At 35.0% G+C, this 9,725-nt stretch overlaps 1 pseudogene across 2 annotated transcripts; it reads right to left on the bottom strand.

The window, feature by feature from the left end:
* Nucleotides 1-3,163: 3,163 nt before the first annotated feature.
* LOC147286364 (receptor-like protein kinase FERONIA pseudogene) lies at nt 3,164-7,035 on the bottom strand (annotated as a pseudogene). Of its 2 annotated transcripts, none has more exons than XR_015121811.1 (2): nt 6,746-7,035; nt 3,164-4,460 (listed from the first exon to the last, which is right to left on the bottom strand). The product of XR_015121811.1 is annotated as a receptor-like protein kinase FERONIA pseudogene, transcript variant X1 (transcript). The 2 variants fall into 2 exon arrangements; XR_015121813.1 differs by having other exon boundaries at nt 6,749-7,035.
* Nucleotides 7,036-9,725: the final 2,690 nt, after the last annotated feature.

The following is a 9,725-nucleotide window of genomic DNA, read 5'->3' as shown; positions in this document are numbered from 1 at the left end:
ATGATTTGGTTATGGAAATGGTTTTCAAAACCACCCTTTGCAGTACCCTCCAGGTTATCAGATAAATAGGTCTTTGGGACCCATCACGGCACACATATAGGCTTTGGGCCGTGTGTCGGGATGCTTCGCCCTTTGGGGGCTGCTCTGCGTGCACGTATGACCAGGATTGCCTGCACGTGCTGATTTATTCACACGTGTGTATGGCCAGGATATTGCCTGCACGTGTTGGATTTACTCCACGCGTGTGTATGGCCAGGATATTGCCTGCCTGTGCGATGCAGGAATTCCGCACAGGTGTATGGCCAGGATTATTCAGGGTATATAGCATGGTGGAGAATTGAAATTGGTATTTTCAAGAGTTTGAATATGGATTTTAAGTGAGAACCTACTTTTCGAGTTTATTAATGATTTTGATTTTATGACTTTGTTAATTTAGACGGATGGTTATTGAAAAATGTGTTTGAAATACTTTTTCCACGAGTTTCATTGATTTTAAAATTTTCTTAAGCTTAAAAATGATTTTTAAACTGGGGGATTTCAAAAACAACTTGAGATTTTAGAATTTAAATTTGGTTACAAAGGGTTTCTGAAAAGATACTTACCTTTGATTTTCATTTTCATTAAACCGTCCACTCACTGTGTCATCTCACGGTTTATTTTGTTTTGTCTTAAATTGTCCCCCAGGTAGTAGCTTTGGTGGAGGTCGAGCCAATAACGTCGAGGCAGTCACAACCATCTCCCTAGTCGGAACCTGTAGGCGCCATTTAATTTTTATAGAGATTCCTTGTAATAGAATAGCAGCTCTGATAACCACTCTAAAATCTTAAGTTGGATTTCTGTGAGATTGTTGGGTCTGAGACCCTATTTGGTTGTGGTAGAGGTGGTTGCTGTTTAGAAGTGTTTTTAACAGGTTTGAAATTTCTGGGTTAGTCCATTTTCAGGGGAGGTTCTGCCGAATTTTCGGTAGGATTTTCCTTGAATTTGGATTCCCGCAGGACCTCTCCGGGTTTCAGGGTGGAATCCGGGGGCGGTCCTGTCATATATAACATATTACATATGAGAGAATAATATATGCAATAACTCTTCCTCAGACATATGAGAGAATTAATGATTGTTCATTTGTTAAACACTTAAACATGTTTATTTACTTGTTTCTGCTCAAGTTAAAATGTTAATGAAAAAAGCTTGGTAAGGCTAGCTATATATATATATATATATATAATAATACTAGCTAGCTACTTGAGATGTGTCTTAATTTGTGGGACTTGAGACCCACTAGTAGCAGAGAGGGGACCTTTGAAACCCATGAAGATTGAAGATCGACTTAATTAATTAGCACAAAAAAGAAAAAATTAATTAATTAACAAAGATTTTCAACCAAAGATTAAGGAAATGGAATCAATAAATATAAGTAGAACGTACTTTCAATATATATGCATGCAAATTGCAATGTGATAATGAATGAATGTATACCTGGGAGGACCAAGGCTCACATCTCTTGAGGTCAACCTCTGCAATGTGGAGTTGAAGGACGATAAACAAAGAATGCCATTGCTGCTTTGTCCCTCTCACACTTAAATAAGCATGTATGAAAAATAGGAATGGAGAAGAAAAAAAAGGAAGAAAATAAAACGAAACAAAACAAAGCCAACCAATATAGGAAGCAGAACCTGGAAATCACAGATAGAATTAAGAAAACTGAACAATTCGAAGTTTAAGTGGAAACCCAGATCAAATTGACACTCCTATAAGCACCATTGCAATCAATAATTCTTAAAATATTTACAAGATTAGCTCTTTGTGATGCAGAAAAAAATTTCATTAAATGTACAATTGTTTTCCATTATTCCATAAGCTTATACTAATAACAAAGGTAGAAATCAAGCCAATTCATTCCCAAAATTCCACTGATAAAAATCTGTAAATCATTTTAGAATTAACGTACTCATTTAAGTTTTGAGGCTTTAACACGCAACACACAGGGGCACAACTTCTTTTTAATGGGTTTATCAAATTCACATTATAAATAAAAGAGGAAAAACTTTGAGAAATTCCGATCCTCACTAATCAAACTTATTCTGTGAATTGGTAACCAAAACAACAATAAAATAGAGAATACAGAGCAACTAATTGAAAACCTCAGAGAAACTAAAATATTTAAGATAGTATTTCCTTACCTCAAGCAAGCACAATCAACAACCTGCATAAAATAAAAACTAAAATTAACAAATAAAAACTACATAGAAAACAAAAAGAAAAACTGTCAGAAAATAAAAAAATGAGAAATTAAAAAAATCACCAAAAATGGTTGTGTCTCCGATGGTAGAATGGTGGGTCGCTCAATGGCTGGAGAAACTTTAAATGAAAATCAAAGTTTTTATACCAAAAACCCAAAGAGAGAGAGTAGATCTGGGCTATGTAAACGACAGATCAGAGATATTAGATCTGTGAGATTGAAGAGAGATGAATAGGAGGTGAGAATGAGATTCAGAAGGAAAAAAGGAAAAGATGAGATAGAGAGAAAGAGAGAACCCAGGAGAGATGACTAATCCTTTTGGGTTGTGCAACCCAGGACGATGAGGCAGATCGCGCGCAGTTGACCATTGACGCCGACGCCAAGGTCCACCACGCGACGGCGACTTCGACCGTGAGAACGAGAACAAGCTCAAGAGAGAGGACGGTGAGTGTGGTCTCGATCAGTGAGGGCGTGAGTAAAGTCTGAGAGTTGTTTGTGTTTGAGGGGGAGGCATCGAGTGAAGTGTTGGGAATATATATAGTCAAAACATTTAATTTGTCTTCAGATTTTTATTCTAGTTTTTTTTAGCTGAAACAAAGATATCAGTTAAGGGTAAAGATATCAGTTTTTACATAAAATTAACTTTTACCAAAAATTTTAGATATCAGATTTTAAAATTTGGCCATATATAAATTTGTTTAGACATCAATTTTAAAAATCTAAAAACTCAACTGATATTAAAAGCTTTTAAAATATCTATTTCGTTAAAACTGATATCTATATAGTGATATCTAATGGGGTATTTCCTAGTAGTGTCGAATTATGCTAGGGTTGGAGTCACTCAGTGGTACTCCTCCTTCATCTCCATCAACAATACATTTATTTTGATACCATGTTAGACAACAAATTCGTAAAAAGTATTTAAGATGTTCAAAAATAAGTTAATAATGAAACTAACAAAAGAAACGAAACTAGTACAATGACAGGTCCAAATAGGCCAGAAACCAGTATGAGACCAAAGGCAAGAAAAACGGAGGCCCAAATACATATAAGAGAATCTACATGTACCCATTTGGATGAAGACCAACAGACCCATTTGAATCTAGCCCAAACACTTGTAAGAGAATGTGATTGATTCCAGAAAATGATATTCCTTGGAAGGTATAGTGATCGTGATCGGGAGGATTAAGGTTGGTGGTGTCTGCACTCTCCTGCAGCTCCAGTGCAGACTCAAGTTCCACCTGCACTTCACCCATTGTGGGCCTTTGGGCTGCTGTAAGGCGAACACATCTCTGGATGATCTCCATATATTTTGTCAAACAATCTGGAGCTATTTTGCCAATTAGAAATGGATCCATCATATCAGGCCCAAAAGTCTCGCCTCCATTGATGCCTGTTCTTATGTCTCTTGAACAAGATTTGGCACACAAAACTTCCAGTAACACCATTCCAAATGAAAACACATCAGATTTGTCCGTAAGTTTTTCATAAAGTATATACTCTGGATCAAGATACCCATATGTACCCGTTAACCTCGATTCCACTCTGATTACTGTGTTTGACAAAGCAGGGGGACCCATCTTGCACAACCCCAAGTCTGAAAGCTTAGCATCGAAGCTTTCGTTCAATAGAATGTTGGAGCATCTAACGTCTCGATGGATGATAGCATGCTTAACCCCTGCGTGGAGGTAGTGTATTGCACGCGCCACCCCTATACAGATATTCAGTCTCTGCTTCCATGACAACGGATGCTTTCCAGCCTCGAAGAGGCTAGCAGAGAGGCTGCCATTGGGCGTGTAGTTGTAAACAAGGAAATACTCTTCTTTTTCTTGGCAGAAGCCGATGAGAGAGATAAGGTTGGGGTGGCGCAGCTGACAGAGTAGCGGCACCTCCGCCTTGAATGTACGCATTCCCTCTTTTGAATCTCCAAAAAAACGCTTGATTGCAACGAGTGTGGTCCCATCGTTGATATACCCTTTATACACTGCGCCAAAGTCACCGCGGCCAATAAATGAGCTATCACTGAAACATTGAGTTGCTGCTCTCATCTCATCCAGTGAAAAGCGACGGCATAGTTGTTCTGGAAAGGACCAATTTTGATGATGTTTTTTCTTCCTTGGAGATAAGAAGAAACATGAGATAGACTGTGGAGTAAACCCCATAATCCTGTTTTGATTGATTGCTTTCGGCCTTTTACCCGCGACTATGCTATTGTATTTGCTGCCTGCCATCAAGTAAATATACGTAAGATGATGATGAACAAGGGGCAGCCCAAGCCCAAAACTCAAGTCTTCATAGTCAACCCTTTATGCTTTATGATCACGCACGCGTTGCCTAACTTTCGTCTTAGATACTCAAACTCACCAACCTTGCCTAAGTTGTTTTATGCTCTTGCAGACAAATAAGTTGTAATTAATTAAAGGGTTTATTTCATATTTAGTACATAAATTTTGATCCTTATCTTAATGTGGTACCTAAATTTTTATTTATCCCAATTGAGTACTTAAATTTTTATTTTGTGTCTAATAGGTACTAAAATGAATTTCTGTTATAGGGGCAATAAAGTCAAAGTATATTTTAATTATTTTTTTTATATGCTTAAAATTATTTTTTGATCGATTGCAACTTACCCTATAAGTATCTGTCCAACTTTAAAGAACCAATATACAAAAGCTAAACTCTTAAAATCCGGAGCAGAGAGAGGGGAAACATAAAAAATCTGAAGTGCAAGTACCAAGTATTATAAATTAAACAAAGAGTATGAATGCAAAAAGATAGAAACATAAAAATATTTAAAGATGACACACACACCCCTAAGTTATATGCCTTTATTCAAGTAATGGGTCCAATCCGTTAATACATTCTGTACGCCACTCATATTTTGGCTTATTTTAGACTAATTTCTTTTACATTTCCTTAATACATTCTTGTAATCCCTTTATACACCTCAAAGAATCAAGCTCATTACAACTCATTATCATTGCAACGAAACCTTATTCCAACTTTGCAGTTAGGGATACATATTTTGCAGCATACTTATCCATAAGTTCTTTTATCTTTGCACCAATACTATGATCTCTCATTATACCACAATTTTCTAAACAAATAAGATTCAACTCATCCTAACCCATAGATTATCTGGTGCTCAAAGCTCACTCAAATAGTAGAATCCAATGCTAAAGATTTTGGTTCTGTGGTGATCCCATCTGTAAGCAAATTTTTTGGTAGATATAGAGGCAGAGAGAATGAGATTACAATTCTCATCTCTTAAAAGCAAACACGCCCAAATAGGCATTAGCATCATCAAAAGACATAGAATTACAAACAAATGAAACATTCTGTTGTTTTATTTCAAAAACAAGAGAAGAGGCCAGCATCTTGAAATGCCACAGAGAGGAGTATATATATTAAAAGAGATACATGAAGGCTAAGCCACCGCGTCCAATTGATTCTTACAAGGAAAAACTTTGCAGGATAGAATTAGAAAAGCAGGTATCTAATAAGTGATAAGACATGCACAGAGCAGGAAGATGTATTTTAGGGAAAAAGAAAACACCACTCAAAATTTCAAGCAATCAAGTGAATGAGCTAGCTCTCAGAGATAAAACACATACTAATGGTATGATATCCTTTTTTACTTTTATAATTATATAAGCACTTGCACTAAAGGAATTTCAAACATATAAATTAGTTACACCAAAAAAACATTTGCCAACTTTAGTCAAACATAAACAAATTCCAGTCAAGTAAGAGGATAAGAGAAAGATGAAATTCTAAGAAAATGACAAAGGACTTAGAACTGGTAATACACAACTACAACATCTATGAAAACTATGTTATAAGGAAAGGTAACCAAGGCCAAGAATCTAAAGCATGGTTAAGAAAACAACAAGTATATCATAAAACATGCAAGCATGGAATCTAGTTCTGTCAATATCTACCCTGAAGCAAGTTAGTACTCGACTCATATTCACCCTCAAATTAGCCAAAAGTAAGGTTTTAGGTGACTTTTTTGCAAGAAAACTTCATACAAATTAACGAATTGGGGAGGTGTTAAGGGGAAATTGGTTTTGAAATTTATTATATGAACACTAAATCTAGAAGTGGTATAACTTACTAGAAGAAATAAAGATTGTAGAAGACAGATTAGATTAGAGAGACCTAGGAATTGCATGCCATAAACACATAATTGATATCTCATCCTGAAATATTTTTGGAAAATTTTAACTTTGTATAGAAAAATGAAATAAAATATATAGCAAACATCTTTTCTAGACTAAGCAAATTCAGATACTATTCCAAAACATGGGGGCGAAGGGAATTGAGGGCCACTTATCAGAATTGTAGCCAGGGATTGAAAGTGGTCAATATACATGAGACCCTGAATCCAACAACATTTGAAAGCAGCCTAGCTAGTATAAAATAAAAGACTATCAACTGGTGATTTCTATGCAATCACACATAAACAAGAACATGTAAAAATTAGAGAAGGATGGCAGAGCAAAGTACCACCATCAAGATGATCAAGATCAATTGGGTAGCTAGCTCCTTGATATCCATTCACAGTGCTTTAAATTTGGAGACATGTGCTTCAGTGTTGGTTGTCAGATAGTACGGTTGATGATGAACTGAAGACAGAACAGGCTTGTGGGTTTGATGGCTTTTACCAAAACAGATGGTGGGTGAGTTGAGACAGACTGAGACTGAGAAAGAAAGAAGGTACTAAAAATTTGAAGAAAAAGGAAATGGACAAGAAAGAGGGGAAAAAGAAGGTGGGTATTGTATCGATTGATGTTTAATCATGGGCAAGCAAAGGTAAGAGGAGGGTGGTGACTGGTGAAGGGTGGGAAATAATGGTGGGACGTCAGAGAGTCAGAGCAAAAGCTAGTGTGGGGACAAATTTAAGAAAGATAAAGGAAGGATATGACATATATAATTCCCCTCTCTCTCTCTCTCTCTCTCTCTCTCTCTCTCTCTCTCTCTCACACACACACATTCATGCCAATTGGGCATATGGGCATGCATATAATCATATAAAGCCATGTATGCCAACATTTATTATATAATATGATTTTACCAATAACCCCACCCACCAAAATCATATAATTGAAACCGAATAAATTGAATTGGTTTGAGTTGAATCCGGCCGGTTTGAATGGATAGGATTAAGTTTTGAACCACCAAATTTTTTGGAACATACTAAAAAGAGCAAGAACATAACAAATAAATCTTTTCCAAATATTTATGATATGTTACTTACAAAAAGGCCAACTTGTATATATAACAGACAAGAGAGTGCAGAACCAAGCTCTTTAATCTCCTAGTAATGAGGTTAAGTTATGTGTATGAATAATTAATGTATCCTGGTGTGCTCAACTAGCTAGCCTAGCTAGCTAGCAAGTGAAACATGCCTATAATTAGGTAGTACTACAAGCCTAAGGGCTCTAAGCACATGTACATGTTTAAAGAGGCCGGATTCGTTTTTCTTTTCATATTTAATATTTTATTTTCATATATCGGGCAGCCATAAAAAAGTTAATTAACGAATCCAACGATTTCAATGTGTTTTGACATATCGATCGCACAATATATCACGTGAGCTTGAGTTTGTCTAATGGATTTTTAATTGTTATTCAGCCAAATAAACGAACCGATCATAATAGAGATTAAAAGATGAAACAGTTCCTTTCCCAAGGAAAGGAATCTTGGACAATCTTTTTTCAAAAAAAAAAATATATAAAATATAATAATGTTTAATTATTCAAAGTTGAGTTGACTTTTGACCAAAAAAGATTTGGGTCCACTCATAACTTTTCTTATTATTTACAAAGAGTGTTTATATTATTACCACCTATTTTATTTTCTCACCCACTTTATTTTTACACTCACTATCAAATTTGAAAAAATAATATAAAAACACTCTTCTCATCTCTCATTATTACTATAATATCATTTGATATACTAACTCAAACACTTACTTTCCTATAATTCATTCCTAAATTTTAATTTAAATCCCTAAAATTAATATTCAATTTCAAAATCAAAAGAAACATTAGAATAGAATGAATTCTTGATCTAAAACTATAAATAAATAAATAAGAATTTAGGGTATAGAATAATCATACATATTTTAATAGATATATAGGCATCAACCAAATAGTATCATCAATTTTAAATTTTGATGACTGAGTAGAATTATGGTCTATGAAAGAAAAGAATTATGGAATAAGATAGGTGGGTAGGAAGAGTGTTTTTATAACTTTTTTCAAATTTAATGGTGGATTAATATAAGGTGGATGAGAAAATATGACTATGAAAATACAAGCACTCCTTTTATGAACAAATAAGATATTAATGTGTGTAATGATATATTATTTGCATTGTTGAGCTGAACGTGATTTCCAAGATAGGGCTCAGTTTAAAGTTTAACTGGTCCCCCCACCACCAAGCATCCACCATTCTCGGCCTTTTTATTGATGCACCACTAGAGTTCTAGCGAAGATGTAAATCATATCATTCCTAATGATAATTGCATTTGCATCCTCTAATTCAATATTAAATTCTACATTCCTAATCCACTATGTTAGTGACTTTCTTTATTCTCATGCTTCATTGCTTTAGTTTTAATAACAAAAACATGTGGCGCCATATTTGTAGAAAATTTAAGATACGATGTAAAAGTGGTTGGTATATGCCTGCATAGAGTAATAATTAAGCATATCCACATGGTTTACCAATTCTCTAATTTCATAAATAACACTAAAGAGAAAAGAAATTATTCTTTTATCATTCCCAATTTGTTGAATTGGCTAGCCTACTTTTTCAAACTTCTAATTTGAATATGAATTTAATTGTTATTTCTTATTAAGTAGAAAAATTCATGCAATTTCATTTGGGAGGCAGAGTGTATGAAGAGATTTAATATAAGATTGTGGATGAATTACAATGGCCAAGTTACACTTTACCTGCTCTCAAAAAGAGTTACACTTTACCTCCTCTGTAGTGTATTCGAATTTTCATTTTAGTCTGTGGAACTTAAATTTTTTTTCAATGTTTCCATGTATCAAATCTTTGCATTGTTCCCCAATTGGTCAAATTCATTGATTTTCCGTTAATTTTAATGCGTGTGCATGGACATTTTAGCATTTTTTGATGTTTTTAAAATCAGTCTGAAGTTTATAAAGATCTCAAAGGCACTCCCGCTAGTATCATGCAGGAGTAGAGAGAGAGAGAGAGAGAGAGAGAGAGAGAGAGAGAGAGAGAGAGAGAGAGAGAATGGTTGCAGGTCAAAAGGTATGCTTGCTTCTACAACCAAGCTTCACACCTTCATAAAGTTGGGTCTGAGATTGAGGCCATAAAATATATATTTCAAAGGCACCGAATTATGCTAGGGTTGGAGTCACTCAGTGGTACTCCTCCTTCATCTCCATCAACAATACATTTATTTTGATACCATGTTAGACAACAAATTCGTAAAAAGTATTTAAGA

The sequence above is a fragment of the Dryas octopetala genome, chromosome 4, assembly GCF_963921425.1.
Source record: "Dryas octopetala chromosome 4, drDryOcto1.1, whole genome shotgun sequence".
Taxonomy (NCBI): domain Eukaryota; kingdom Viridiplantae; phylum Streptophyta; class Magnoliopsida; order Rosales; family Rosaceae; genus Dryas; species Dryas octopetala.
The sequence above is the reverse complement of the archived record's forward strand: the minus strand, read 5'-3'. Positions and strand labels throughout refer to the sequence as shown.